At 41.7% G+C, this 15,938-nt stretch overlaps 1 long non-coding RNA gene across 1 annotated transcript; it reads right to left on the bottom strand.

Annotated features, from left to right (window-relative positions):
- Nucleotides 1-372: 372 nt before the first annotated feature.
- On the bottom strand, nt 373-15,597 carry LOC137242316 (uncharacterized). The gene is made up of 3 exons (XR_010950184.1): nt 15,355-15,597; nt 15,169-15,296; nt 373-792 (listed from the first exon to the last, which is right to left on the bottom strand). It is a non-coding gene; the product is annotated as an uncharacterized lncRNA (long non-coding RNA).
- Between the last annotated feature and the right edge of the window lie 341 nt (nt 15,598-15,938).

Genomic DNA, 15,938 nt, shown 5'->3' with positions numbered 1-15,938 from the left:
GCGAGTTTTTCGACTTATACCGTGAATTACCAGCACTGTGGAAAATAAGTAGTGATTTTTTATACATTTAGTGCCTTTTTTATACATTTAAAACACATGTTTCATTTGGTGCGCTACTTTAAAAATGAATATTGCGCAGTGTTTTTGAGCCGTGTATGTCAAAATTTTCATTTGCACAAATTTCGTCGTTTTATATTTGCGCATGGTTTTTTTGTCATGTATGGGCCGTCTAACGAAAACATATGCAACAACAACAACACGGGTAACTGGCCTATCGGTTACCCGTACCGGTTACCTTCTGTCAAATCGCTTTTTGGATGAATGAAACGCGCCCTTTTTGCTTAAATAATATTTAATTATTAATAATTCATATTTACAATGTTTTTTTACAATTTAAATTATTTCCTTATTACTCTAGCAAGCTTCACATATGTGTATAATGATATGTACAAGCTACATAAACACATTAACGTCTATTTATAGTCGTGCCCTTTTTGAGACCTTTTTACGAAGCTCAGAGTGATGGTGCTCAATTTTCCCTTCGCTGGTGGTGTCATTCAACATCAGTTTGCAGAACAATATGAGTTTTGTAGGTATAATACCGGTGATGTTGAGCCTTTGGTCTTGACCCTCTCCCATAATATACTTGTTAGGGCCATATATGTGGTACTAAAAAGTCGGATGAATAGTTGTCGCAGTTTTCGTGTAATTTGAGCAAATGTATGTTCTTCTTACAGCCACAGCTTGAATATTTGGGATATTGCTATGCGCACATCGTCAAAATCAAATTAACTAGAATAAGAAAGAAACTAGTATCAGTAAGGATAGATTAAAAGTTTTTAATATATGTAACCCGAAAAGTTTTCTATAAATAGGGCTCCACAATTAGGTATTTGCTGAGAGGCCAATGGCAGAAGGGACTCAAGGAGATTTCAGATAACCAGAATCAGGGGTACCCGAAGATACTTCGCTATTACATTTATAGAGAATATAAAATTATAACAAGGGATAATTAATTGATGTGACGAAGTAAATTAGACGTGCTACAAAAACAAATAAATGCAGATGACTGTTTAATAAATTATCTGAAGTCCTTGAATGGATATTCAATTTGAAAAGGGCAGAGTACTGCCAAAACTGCTTTCCCCGAGTAACTCGGGAACGAATTGATATGACTATGCCTATCCTTCTTTAGCATCAGGGTCGAGTACCAGTTCCGTGTTGGACATGAAAATAAATGTTTGGTTGTCTCCAAGTTGATCTTATGCTAGTACATTATATACTTGTTTGATGCACCACCGAAAGGAGTCAAGGGCTGCTAGCGCAATTTATTGCTTCTCTTTTCTATTTCTTTAGTAGACCAGGCTCTGGCGACCCCAGGTTCCTCATGGAACTAGGGGATGGTCGGGATGGCCAAGAAAGTTCAATGTGGCCATGTTAAATCGCTCTCGAGATGGTCGGGATTGCTTCTCAATGGTGCTTGTTACCGGAACGGACCAGATCTATATCTGGCAAAGGATCTTCAACATCGATAAAACTTGAACCTTCTATATTATCCCACCCTAGGTTATCCAACTAAATCCAGGCGGCAGGCCACGGGGCGCGCACATTACCATTATATCCCGTCTCCCATTACCATCATCGGCAAAGAGGTTGAAAAAGCCATCAAACTTGCTAACCATCTAAAAAATATTGGCTAAAGGGATCCAGTTGTTGTTGTTGTTGTTCGGGACTGTTGTTGTGGTGCTGGTCTACCTTCCGATATTAAAAGTAGTTGACTAGTGTAATCTCCATGTAGTTAGTTACTCCCGCGACTACGCCCGCATCTAGTACCACAATTACTCAAATCAACGGGTTGTAACTATTACAGTTGAAACGATCATTACCACATACAAAGCAATTGGCCAGCCGTTTGCGTGCTACACAGCTACAGGACTGCCAAAATACTGCGCTCAGACGCGAGTCACTCTGGCTCAACTTCGTTCTGGATACTGTAACAGGTTAAACTCTTACATATCCAGAATCAACCCCGATATACAAAATGTATGCCCCGCTTGCAATGTGTCCCCACATGACACCAACCATCTCTTTAATTGTAATGTGGAACCAAGGCCTCTAACACCCCTTTCATTATGGTCTACCCCTGTCGAAACAGCAAGTTTTACTTGGAATCCCGTTATAGGATATTGATAACAATTTGTGATCGGTCGAAGCTATTAGGTGGGGCAAAACATTGCTACAACAACAACAACAAGGCGCCTAAGTAACATTTTTCAAGCGGAGAGCCATAAGTCAGTGCGCTGAGCTGAACCTACAGCGCGGATACTCCAATAAAACAATTGTCAAACTCAGTCAGACAGTCAGGCCACATTAAAAGCAATTGGGGCGTTCGAAATAAATTCAGCACTGGTCCTTGAGTGCACAGAGAAGCTGAATCAATTAGGAGCACACAACGTAGTACTGTTGGCCTGGGTCCCAGGCCATAGGGGAACAGAGGGTAATGAGCAGGCGGACCGCAAATTATCTGGGTGGTCGGCAGGCATCGGTGCAATTTAGAAACGAAACATCAAAACCAAGGAGAATTAAACAGGGGGTGCCACAGGGTGGTGTCCTATCCCCACTTTTGTTTAATTTCTACATATCTAAGCTACCTTCACCACCGGAAGGAGTCACAATCGTTTCCTACGCCGATGACTGCACAATATTGGCCACAGTCCCAAGCCCAAAGATCGATGCGCTATGCAATAAAATAAACGGCTACCTCACTGATCTCTCCAGTTTTTTCGCCTCGCGAAACCTGGCATTATCGCCGACTAAGTCTTCTGCGACCTTATTTACAACATGGACGTCCCAAATGTCGACCATTTTGAACATCCACGTCGATGGCACTACGCTACCGACTGTCCTACACCCCAAAATCTTGGGTGTGACGTTTGATCAGGATCTACATTTTTGGTGAGCACGCAGCCGCAATTGTTCCGAGAATTCAGAGCCGTAACAAAATGCCCAATCCCTCGCTGGCAGTACCTGGGGAAAAGATAAAGAAACGCTCATGACTACATACAAAGCAATTAGCCAGCCGATTACGTGCTACGCGTCACCCATATGGTCGCCAAGCCTAAAAATTACCCACTGGAAGAAACTACAGGCCTGCCAAAATACTGCTCTCAGAATCGCCACGGGCTGTCTTCTTATGTCCCCAAAACACCATCTGCATAATGAGGCGAGAATACTCCCCATCAGGGAGAGAAATGAGATGCTGACCAAACAGTTCCTGTTGAATACCCAGAAACCTGGGCATCCCAACAGACATCTGATAGATGAACCAGCACCGCCTAGGGGCTTAAGGAGTAATCTTCGTAAGCATTTTGAGGAAATACGGCACCTCAGAACCCAGCCGTATGAAGTGAAAAAACACAAGCAGGTCCTTAGTGAACTCCATAAACAGGCGTCGGACCCTTATGCCGGGAATTGCCCGGCGAATCCAGTACTTAACGAAAATTATCCAAAACTTGCGGAAGAGGAACGCATACTCCCCAGGGAAACGCGTGTCACTCTTGCTCAACTTCGTTCTGGATACTGTAACAGGTTAAACTCTTACCTATCCAGAATCAACCCTGACATACAAAACGTATGCCCCGCTTGCAATGTGTCCCCACATGACCCCAACCATCTCTTCAATTGTAATGTGGAACCAACGCCTCTAACACCCCTTTCCTTATGGTCCATCCCTGTTGAAACGGCAAGTTTCCTTGGACTCCCGTTAGAGGATATTGATGACAATTTGTGATCGGTCACGGCTATTAGGTGGGGCGAGCATTGCTACAACAACAACAGCAACAGCAGGCGGACAACCTGGACAGAGAGGCAGCAACTGCACGACCCATCGATTCCGGGCCGTTCCTACCTGTTGACTCACATGTGCATTTATTAGTAGAAGACAGGGAAAGAGAAAAGAACACTGGCGCAATACTGTTAGGAGGTTATAGCACAAGTGGTTACAAGGAAATAATGGGCCTCTCGAAGGAAAACCAAAGAATCCTAACAGCTATTTTACAGGAAATTGTAGAACTGAACGTATGCAGAAACTGGGCATACTATTGAATAGTACATGCTGATTTTGTGATCCATATCCTCCTGGAATGCGACGCAATCCCAAGACGTAAGGCTAAGTTTATGGGCCCACCATGGCCAGATCATTTCCACATTCAATCCGTCAAGCCAAGAGAACTAGGGTCCATCAAGGAAGTAGGCTTGGATGAGGTGCTGTGAAGGAGTTGAGGGCTTAATAGACGAGTGGTTGTTGTTGTTGTTGTAAAGTGCTTCGTCCTATCCAATAGGTGCTACCAATCTCAAATTGTCATCAATGTCATTCAACGGGAGTTCAAGGAAACTGCTGTTTCAAAAGGGGGACCATAATGAGAGGTGTTAGAGGCGTTGGTTCGACAATACAGTTGAAAATATGGTTAGTGTCATGTGGGGCCACATTGCAAGAAGGACATACATATTGTATGACGTGGTTGATTCTGAATAGGTAAGAGTTTAATCTGTTACAGTATCCAGATCGAAGTTGAGGTAGAGGGACTCGCGTTTCCCTAGGGACAATGCGTTCCTCTTCTGGGAGTTCTTAGTATTTTCTTTAAAAGCTGGATTCGCCGGCCAATTCCGGCATAGAGGTTCGACGCCTGTTTGTGGATATCACTGAGGACGTGCTCATTCTGTTTTGCACCGCTCTGGATTTTCGGTAAAATTGCGGTTGCATGCTCTCTAAAATGAAGATCCTGATCGAACATCCCACCCACATTTTCCTTAACTTGGACAATTAACTTAATTGCTAATAAAGTTTTAATTGTTCTACAGTCGAATAGTTGAGGAAACGATCTTGACTAAAAACTAATCGTGACATTATTTAATTCTTAGTCACAAAATAGGTTAAGTGATTATGTTCTCTCTACGCGTTGGCGATGGCGAGTACCGAAGAAGATTTAATGATGATACGAGCTATACGCAGACATTAACATAGTCCAGCGAATTAAAACGCAGCGGCTGCGCTGGCTAGGCCATGTTATGCGAATGAATGATGATGCTCCGGCCAAGAAAGTGTTTCTATCGGAACCCGCCTATGGAAGCAGAGGTAGAGGGCGGCCCCCACTCCGTTGCAAGGACCAGGTGGAAAAGGATTTAAACTCCCCTGGTGTGACCAATTGGCGCCTGTTGGCGGAGCGAAGGAGCGACTGGCGCGCCTTGTTGGACGGCCATAACCGTTTAGACGGTTAAGCGCCAATTAAGTAAGTAAGTAAGATTATGTTGCTATCTCGGTTTTATATATGAGTGTTTATTTAATTAATGAAATAAGTTAATTGTTACATTTTAAAGTTAATGCGTAAAAGTATATCAATTGGAAGATAAAAATGTAATAAAGAAGAAGTTAAAAAATGATCTGGCAACACAGTTGCCAGATGTATATATAAATAATTTATTGTCATGGCGCTGCCATCTCGTTTCATATATAACATTTTTCCCTCCTCTGCAAGGGCTAAGGTGAGTATCCGACAGGGGTTGTATGCGGTGTCGATGTAGGATTTTGCGCTATTGTACTATTGGCCGAAGCAAAGCCTTCAAAATCTTTCGATCCCCACGATTCGTTTTGCGCCGTTTCAGTAACCACCGGTTGCGTTATTGCTTCAGTGCTATCTACTTCAGCGGATGCCTCGGTTTCATTAGTGCTGTCTTCGGTTGACAGGCTCGCCTTGTAATAATTAACTTCCCGAGCTGTTTTATCAGGTCCAACCGGGGCTTTGCGTATTTGGTCCACATGCCGTATTACACTTTTCCCATTGAAGAGTATTTCATAGTGCAGATCACCTAGACGTGCGTTTATGGTTCCCCTGAGCCACTTACAAATTCGTGGATTTCCAGACAAAAAGTAAACATTTTGATTTGGTTCAAACTCTCTAGTAGTTTTCTTGGACTTTACGTATTGCTTCTCTTCTACCTTCTTTGACATTTCCTCTGGTCGAATCAGATTCAACCTTGTGCGCAACTGTAGCCCCATAAATAGTAGTGCTGGTGATGACCCTGTGGTTGCATGCGGTGGGTTTTTGTATTGCCTCCAAAATTCATTCAAATTTGTCTTTAATGAACTACTCGTAGTACCCATCGCTTTCAATGCTTTCTTGACTGTTTGTACGCTACGATCTGCTCCGTTAGTTGCTGGGTGATACGGCGCTGTATATTTGTGATATTTAACACCAACTGCTGTCAGAAAGTTGTTAAATTCTGCAGAAGTGAAATTTGTTCCATTATCAGAAACGACAGTTAGCGGCACGCCGTAAGCCGCAAACACTTCGTCCAACAACGCAATTGTCGCCGTTGCTGTTATAGATTTAGTAACTCTCACTTCTAACCACTTACTGTATGCGTCCGAGATTACCAGCAACATCGCTCCCTCGAAAGGTCCCGCATAATCGATATAAATACGTCCCTTTGGGGTATTCCCAATGATGATCCTCACTTTCTGCCGGTTTGTTTTCTTGTCTTGCACATGCATCACATTGGTTCGCAATATTCTCGATATCATTGTCTATGCCCGGCCAGTATATGAATGAGCGAGCAATCCCTTTCATCTTAACAATTCCTAAATGCCCCGTGTGTAAATTGTCAAGCAGTTTGTTTCGATATTTTGGTGGAATAACAACACGATGTTCGAACGTCAACAATCCGGAGGACAACTTACAATTGACTTCTGGGGATTTGTACCCTGCCCTTTTCAAGCACTGGCCTGTTTCCAGGAGTTTAATTATTTTACTCATTCGTTCACCTTTTCTGAACTCTCTTGCTATATGTTCTGAACTTAGTGGTAATTGGTTGATTTGGCGAATCATGAAGTGGTCGAACTCATCATATTCGTCTAGATTCGTCATGGCTGTCTGTTGCAACTGCTTAATTTGTAATGATTTTGGTGGCTGAAAGTGGGCTGAAAGATAGCCGGCATTCGCGTTCGCCTTTGAGCTCTTGTACAATACCTCGAAATCAAATCTGCTTAAAAAGTCTGCGTAGTTCGCCATTCTACTTATGCATAATACTGGAAGCGTTTTGTCAGGTTGAATTATTTGTGACTATGGCTTATGATCGGTGATTAGTGTCCAATGACGCGCGTATAAATATTTGAAACATTTTTGAACCGCCCACACAATTGCCAATGCCTCTTTGTCAATCTGTGGATAGCGTTGTTCTGTAGCATTCAATGTTCGACTTGCGTATGCAATTGGTCGTTCGGTCCCGTTCTCTAAACGGTGTGAAAGCACGGCTCCTAGTCCTGTTGGACTCGCGTCTGTTGCCAGTAGTACAGGTAGTGTTGCGTCGTATGGCACCAACACTTGAGGTGAAACCAAAGTTTCTTTCAATAGGGCAAACGCTGCGTTTGCCTCCTTAGTCCAGTAAAATTTCTCTCTTTTCAGCATATCCCGCAATGGCCGTGCACTTGTGGCCAAATCTGGAATAAATGCGCTATAATACGTGGTTTTTCCTAAAAACAGCTGTAACTCTTCGAAAGTCGTTGGCTCGGGAGCGTTTAGTACCGCTTCAATGTGTTTTTCGGATTTATGCATGCCCTGTTCGTCGATGCGGTGGCCAAGGAACTCCACCGATGGTGTCGCAAAGACACACTTTGACTTGTTCAAATGCAAACCATGTGATTTAATGCGATTTAGTGTCGTTTCAAAAACTATCAGTAGCTCCTCGAAGTTTTCAGCAAACACCAAGATATCATCAAAAAAATTTAAAACATTTGGGACTCCGTCTCCATTTTTCTTTGCCAGATAGCTGGAATATTTGCTGCTCCATATACCGTACGAGTAGGTCGTATTAACCCATGCGTCACTGTATTTAATGTCAATACATGCGCAAAATCATCGTCAATTGTTAAATGCGTATATGCATCTGTTATATCTAAGTGACAAAATATTGTACCGTTTTTCATTTTATTAAACAAATCTTCTGCTTTTGGAATCGGGTGTTCGTCGATGATCATTTTTGGATTGACAGTGGGCTTATAATTACCGGTAATGCGAATACCCCATTCTTTTTTGCTACTACGTATGTTGTTGAGGCCCATTCTGAATGCTCCACTCTCTTGTAAAAACCTGACTGAATTTTACGATCTATTTCCTGGGCATACTCCTCTCTCAGCGCCATCGCTACATCGCGCGCTCGCACGAAAACTGGTGTTGCTCCAGCTTTGAGCTTTACTTTTGCAGGTGACCCACTCAACTTCCAAGCTGTCGTACTGAAGATGTCCTCAAAACGTGTACTGAGATGTTGCAGTCGCGTTTGTTGGTTTATTGATAGTTTTGGTGCTGTTGAATTTATAGTATTGATTCGGTTAGACGATGAAAACAGTTTAGTGAAGTTTATTTCTCGTGGAAATTCCGATATCCATTCTTGGCCGCAAAGTGTATCACAATCTCCTTGAACGACATACAAATTAAGTCGTCGTGAAATTTTCCCCATTGTCGCAGTAACTACGACCCGTCCAATGCAGTTCACCTTGTGGCCCGTATAGCTTGTAAATCGTCGATCTGTCTTTAACAACCTAAAATTTGGTTTAATCCATCTGAATTTGTTTCCCATCTATATATATAGGAACCATTTTTCTATCTACTGCATTGCATGCATTAACACTGTTTAGTTTTTGAACTGATTCCCATTCATCCTCAGAAATCTGATCTAATTTGGTCTTACACCCTTTGGCGATGTGGCCCACTCTTCCACATGCAAAGCATTTGGAATTGTTAAATTTGCAGTCTTTTCTAAGGTGCTGCCCCCCACATCCGTAACAATTGGACCCTTTCTCTTTTGCCCTCTGCATCGGTTCTTCGCCACTCGGGTTTTTCGAATTTGTATTTCTTTTTGTTTTAACTGGTGCGTATCCCAGTTTATACGTTGGCTCGCTTGTTTGTATCACTTCTGTGCACTTTAGGTCTGTTGTGGCGTTTTGTGTTAATTCGATTGTATGCGAAATTTCGTATGTTTCAGCAAAAATTTTTGGTTTCTTTGCAATAACTTCATTACAAATAACTTGTGATTCTACGCCATACAATAATTGCTCTAGTAGCATTTTATCTAAGAATTCTCCATACTCACAGTGTACAGCAACTTCTCTTAACCGAAGTGCGAACTTGCAAATCGGCTCTCCCTTTTCTTGTTTGTTTTTCCGGAACTTGATACTTTCTGCATACTTATTCCTACAGCCATCAAACTGGCGAATCAAGATATTTTTTATTTCACTGTAGTTGAGCGAGTCTGGTGTCTTTGGGCTAACAAAAATTTTTAGCGCTGTATTAAGCTCTGTCGCCATGTGTACACGTACGAACTTGTGCTGTTCCACTTCTGGAACTGCTCAACTGTATGCCCAATCTACACGTGTGAAATAATCCTGTACTGAGGATTTATCTTCCGATATGTATTCCGTAATACTAAACGGTGGCGGTTTGGGTGACAATGAACGATTTACCTTTGTATTTGCCGCAACATTCTGTGCAGCCTCTTCCACAGCTCCTCGGATTGCTCCAGCAAGCGCATCCAACACTGGTTTTAAATCCTTCGGTGTAAGGCTCATTTTTAAATACACTTCTGACACCACTTTAATATATATGAATGTTTATTTAATTAATGAAATAAGTTAATTGTTACATTTTAAAGTTAATGTTGAAAATATGGTTAGTGTCATGTGGGGCCACATTGCAAGAAGGACATACATATTGTATGACGTGGTTGATTCTGAATAGGTAAGAGTTTAATCTGTTACAGTATCCAGATCGAAGTTGAGGTAGAGGGACTCGCGTTTCCCTAGGGACAATGCGTTCCTCTTCTGGGAATTCTTAGTATTTTCTTTAAAAGCTGGATTCGCCGGCCAATTCCGGCATAGAGGTTCGACGCCTGTTTGTGGATATCACTGAGGACGTGCTCATTCTGTTTTGCACCGCTCTGGATTTTCGGTAAAATTGCGGTTGCATGCTCTCTAAAATGAAGATCCTGATCGAACATCCCACCCACATTTTCCTTAACTTGGACAATTAACTTAATTGCTAATAAAGTTTTAATTGTTCTACAGTCGAATAGTTGAGGAAACGATCTTGACTAAAAACTAATCGTGACATTATTTAATTCTTAGTCACAAAATAGGTTAAGTGATTATGTTCTCTCTACGCGTTGGCGATGGCGAGTACCGAAGAAGATTTAATGATGATACGAGCTATACGCAGACATTAACATAGTCCAGCGAATTAAAACGCAGCGGCTGCGCTGGCTAGGCCATGTTATGCGAATGAATGATGATGCTCCGGCCAAGAAAGTGTTTCTATCGGAACCCGCCTATGGAAGCAGAGGTAGAGGGCGGCCCCCACTCCGTTGCAAGGACCAGGTGGAAAAGGATTTAAACTCCCCTGGTGTGACCAATTGGCGCCTGTTGGCGGAGCGAAGGAGCGACTGGCGCGCCTTGTTGGACGGCCATAACCGTTTAGACGGTTAAGCGCCAATTAAGTAAGTAAGTAAGATTATGTTGCTATCTCGGTTTTATATATGAGTGTTTATTTAATTAATGAAATAAGTTAATTGTTACATTTTAAAGTTAATGCGTAAAAGTATATCAATTGGAAGATAAAAATGTAATAAAGAAGAAGTTAAAAAATGATCTGGCAACACAGTTGCCAGATGTATATATAAATAATTTATTGTCATGGCGCTGCCATCTCGTTTCATATATAACATTTTTCCCTCCTCTGCAAGGGCTAAGGTGAGTATCCGACAGGGGTTGTATGCGGTGTCGATGTAGGATTTTGCGCTATTGTACTATTGGCCGAAGCAAAGCCTTCAAAATCTTTCGATCCCCACGATTCGTTTTGCGCCGTTTCAGTAACCACCGGTTGCGTTATTGCTTCAGTGCTATCTACTTCAGCGGATGCCTCGGTTTCATTAGTGCTGTCTTCGGTTGACAGGCTCGCCTTGTAATAATTAACTTCCCGAGCTGTTTTATCAGGTCCAACCGGGGCTTTGCGTATTTGGTCCACATGCCGTATTACACTTTTCCCATTGAAGAGTATTTCATAGTGCAGATCACCTAGACGTGCGTTTATGGTTCCCCTGAGCCACTTACAAATTCGTGGATTTCCAGACAAAAAGTAAACATTTTGATTTGGTTCAAACTCTCTAGTAGTTTTCTTGGACTTTACGTATTGCTTCTCTTCTACCTTCTTTGACATTTCCTCTGGTCGAATCAGATTCAACCTTGTGCGCAACTGTAGCCCCATAAATAGTAGTGCTGGTGATGACCCTGTGGTTGCATGCGGTGGGTTTTTGTATTGCCTCCAAAATTCATTCAAATTTGTCTTTAATGAACTACTCGTAGTACCCATCGCTTTCAATGCTTTCTTGACTGTTTGTACGCTACGATCTGCTCCGTTAGTTGCTGGGTGATACGGCGCTGTATATTTGTGATATTTAACACCAACTGCTGTCAGAAAGTTGTTAAATTCTGCAGAAGTGAAATTTGTTCCATTATCAGAAACGACAGTTAGCGGCACGCCGTAAGCCGCAAACACTTCGTCCAACAACGCAATTGTCGCCGTTGCTGTTATAGATTTAGTAACTCTCACTTCTAACCACTTACTGTATGCGTCCGAGATTACCAGCAACATCGCTCCCTCGAAAGGTCCCGCATAATCGATATAAATACGTCCCTTTGGGGTATTCCCAATGATGATCCTCACTTTCTGCCGGTTTGTTTTCTTGTCTTGCACATGCATCACATTGGTTCGCAATATTCTCGATATCATTGTCTATGCCCGGCCAGTATATGAATGAGCGAGCAATCCCTTTCATCTTAACAATTCCTAAATGCCCCGTGTGTAAATTGTCAAGCAGTTTGTTTCGATATTTTGGTGGAATAACAACACGATGTTCGAACGTCAACAATCCGGAGGACAACTTACAATTGACTTCTGGGGATTTGTACCCTGCCCTTTTCAAGCACTGGCCTGTTTCCAGGAGTTTAATTATTTTACTCATTCGTTCACCTTTTCTGAACTCTCTTGCTATATGTTCTGAACTTAGTGGTAATTGGTTGATTTGGCGAATCATGAAGTGGTCGAACTCATCATATTCGTCTAGATTCGTCATGGCTGTCTGTTGCAACTGCTTAATTTGTAATGATTTTGGTGGCTGAAAGTGGGCTGAAAGATAGCCGGCATTCGCGTTCGCCTTTGAGCTCTTGTACAATACCTCGAAATCAAATCTGCTTAAAAAGTCTGCGTAGTTCGCCATTCTACTTATGCATAATACTGGAAGCGTTTTGTCAGGTTGAATTATTTGTGACTATGGCTTATGATCGGTGATTAGTGTCCAATGACGCGCGTATAAATATTTGAAACATTTTTGAACCGCCCACACAATTGCCAATGCCTCTTTGTCAATCTGTGGATAGCGTTGTTCTGTAGCATTCAATGTTCGACTTGCGTATGCAATTGGTCGTTCGGTCCCGTTCTCTAAACGGTGTGAAAGCACGGCTCCTAGTCCTGTTGGACTCGCGTCTGTTGCCAGTAGTACAGGTAGTGTTGCGTCGTATGGCACCAACACTTGAGGTGAAACCAAAGTTTCTTTCAATAGGGCAAACGCTGCGTTTGCCTCCTTAGTCCAGTAAAATTTCTCTCTTTTCAGCATATCCCGCAATGGCCGTGCACTTGTGGCCAAATCTGGAATAAATGCGCTATAATACGTGGTTTTTCCTAAAAACAGCTGTAACTCTTCGAAAGTCGTTGGCTCGGGAGCGTTTAGTACCGCTTCAATGTGTTTTTCGGATTTATGCATGCCCTGTTCGTCGATGCGGTGGCCAAGGAACTCCACCGATGGTGTCGCAAAGACACACTTTGACTTGTTCAAATGCAAACCATGTGATTTAATGCGATTTAGTGTCGTTTCAAAAACTATCAGTAGCTCCTCGAAGTTTTCAGCAAACACCAAGATATCATCAAAAAAATTTAAAACATTTGGGACTCCGTCTCCATTTTTCTTTGCCAGATAGCTGGAATATTTGCTGCTCCATATACCGTACGAGTAGGTCGTATTAACCCATGCGTCACTGTATTTAATGTCAATACATGCGCAAAATCATCGTCAATTGTTAAATGCGTATATGCATCTGTTATATCTAAGTGACAAAATATTGTACCGTTTTTCATTTTATTAAACAAATCTTCTGCTTTTGGAATCGGGTGTTCGTCGATGATCATTTTTGGATTGACAGTGGGCTTATAATTACCGGTAATGCGAATACCCCATTCTTTTTTGCTACTACGTATGTTGTTGAGGCCCATTCTGAATGCTCCACTCTCTTGTAAAAACCTGACTGAATTTTACGATCTATTTCCTGGGCATACTCCTCTCTCAGCGCCATCGCTACATCGCGCGCTCGCACGAAAACTGGTGTTGCTCCAGCTTTGAGCTTTACTTTTGCAGGTGACCCACTCAACTTCCAAGCTGTCGTACTGAAGATGTCCTCAAAACGTGTACTGAGATGTTGCAGTCGCGTTTGTTGGTTTATTGATAGTTTTGGTGCTGTTGAATTTATAGTATTGATTCGGTTAGACGATGAAAACAGTTTAGTGAAGTTTATTTCTCGTGGAAATTCCGATATCCATTCTTGGCCGCAAAGTGTATCACAATCTCCTTGAACGACATACAAATTAAGTCGTCGTGAAATTTTCCCCATTGTCGCAGTAACTACGACCCGTCCAATGCAGTTCACCTTGTGGCCCGTATAGCTTGTAAATCGTCGATCTGTCTTTAACAACCTAAAATTTGGTTTAATCCATCTGAATTTGTTTCCCATCTATATATATAGGAACCATTTTTCTATCTACTGCATTGCATGCATTAACACTGTTTAGTTTTTGAACTGATTCCCATTCATCCTCAGAAATCTGATCTAATTTGGTCTTACACCCTTTGGCGATGTGGCCCACTCTTCCACATGCAAAGCATTTGGAATTGTTAAATTTGCAGTCTTTTCTAAGGTGCTGCCCCCCACATCCGTAACAATTGGACCCTTTCTCTTTTGCCCTCTGCATCGGTTCTTCGCCACTCGGGTTTTTCGAATTTGTATTTCTTTTTGTTTTAACTGGTGCGTATCCCAGTTTATACGTTGGCTCGCTTGTTTGTATCACTTCTGTGCACTTTAGGTCTGTTGTGGCGTTTTGTGTTAATTCGATTGTATGCGAAATTTCGTATGTTTCAGCAAAAATTTTTGGTTTCTTTGCAATAACTTCATTACAAATAACTTGTGATTCTACGCCATACAATAATTGCTCTAGTAGCATTTTATCTAAGAATTCTCCATACTCACAGTGTACAGCAACTTCTCTTAACCGAAGTGCGAACTTGCAAATCGGCTCTCCCTTTTCTTGTTTGTTTTTCCGGAACTTGATACTTTCTGCATACTTATTCCTACAGCCATCAAACTGGCGAATCAAGATATTTTTTATTTCACTGTAGTTGAGCGAGTCTGGTGTCTTTGGGCTAACAAAAATTTTTAGCGCTGTATTAAGCTCTGTCGCCATGTGTACACGTACGAACTTGTGCTGTTCCACTTCTGGAACTGCTCAACTGTATGCCCAATCTACACGTGTGAAATAATCCTGTACTGAGGATTTATCTTCCGATATGTATTCCGTAATACTAAACGGTGGCGGTTTGGGTGGCAATGAACGATTTACCTTTGTATTTGCCGCAACATTCTGTGCAGCCTCTTCCACAGCTCCTCGGATTGCTCCAGCAAGCGCATCCAACACTGGTTTTAAATCCTTCGGTGTAAGGCTCATTTTTAAATACACTTCTGACACCACTTTAATATATATGAATGTTTATTTAATTAATGAAATAAGTTAATTGTTACATTTTAAAGTTAATGCGTAAAAGTATATCAATTGAAAGATAAAAAATAATAAAGAAGAAGATAAAGAATGTTCTGGCAACACAGTTGCCAGATGTATATATAAATAATTTATTGTCGTGGCCCTGCCATCTCGTTTCATACATAACACTCGGTATTAAATATAATATGCAACTTTTTAATTTCACCAACGATATTCATATGCGATAGATGTTTGGACTCACCAGCCAATTGTTAGTATAACATTACCATCTGAAATTTTCTCTTGGACAGAGTAACTAATAGCTTCGGCGGCTCTTCCAATTTGATTTTCTACGTACGTATTAATGAACCTGCATACATTCTCTTTCAACTGTAAGTACAAGTATAATAATCACGTTATACTAATAAAAACAGATATTTACGCTTACATCAGATTCCCATTGATCAGTTGGCATATAGTGTACTTATGCACAATGAGCTGGCAGCTGTGTCAATATATTCGGTCGAAGGTCTTGTAAATGTTCAACACTATTTGTTTTTATGAATGCGTGTTCTTTACTCCTGAAGACCTTATTATGATGATTAGTTCTTATACTACACAATCACAAAAATTTTGAAGGCAGCTACATATCTTTTCTTGATTTCGAATTCAAAACTCATTGCCTGCATAATATGGCGGTATGGTCTAGAAGGTTTAATATGCTCATGCTAATCTTTCCCGAGATGGTTGGGCTGGTACCTTGTTGTTTTTGTTGTTGATGTAGCAGTGCTTCGCCCCACCTAACAGCCGCGACCGATCACAAATTGTCATCAATATCCTCTAACGGGAGTCCAAGGAAACTTGCTGTTTCAACAGAGGTAGACCATAAGGAAAGGGGTGTTAGAGGCGTTAGTTCCACATTACAATTAAAGAGATGGTTGGTGTAATGTGGGGACACATTGCAAGCGGGGCATACATTTTGTATTTCGGGGTTGATTCTGGATAGGTAAGAGTTTAACCAGTTAGAGTATC

The sequence above is a fragment of the Eurosta solidaginis genome, chromosome 2 (assembly GCF_040869045.1).
Source record: "Eurosta solidaginis isolate ZX-2024a chromosome 2, ASM4086904v1, whole genome shotgun sequence".
NCBI classification, from domain to species: Eukaryota; Metazoa; Arthropoda; class Insecta; order Diptera; family Tephritidae; genus Eurosta; species Eurosta solidaginis.
Note: the sequence above shows the minus strand (reverse complement) of the source record. Positions and strands in the feature narration are given on the sequence as shown.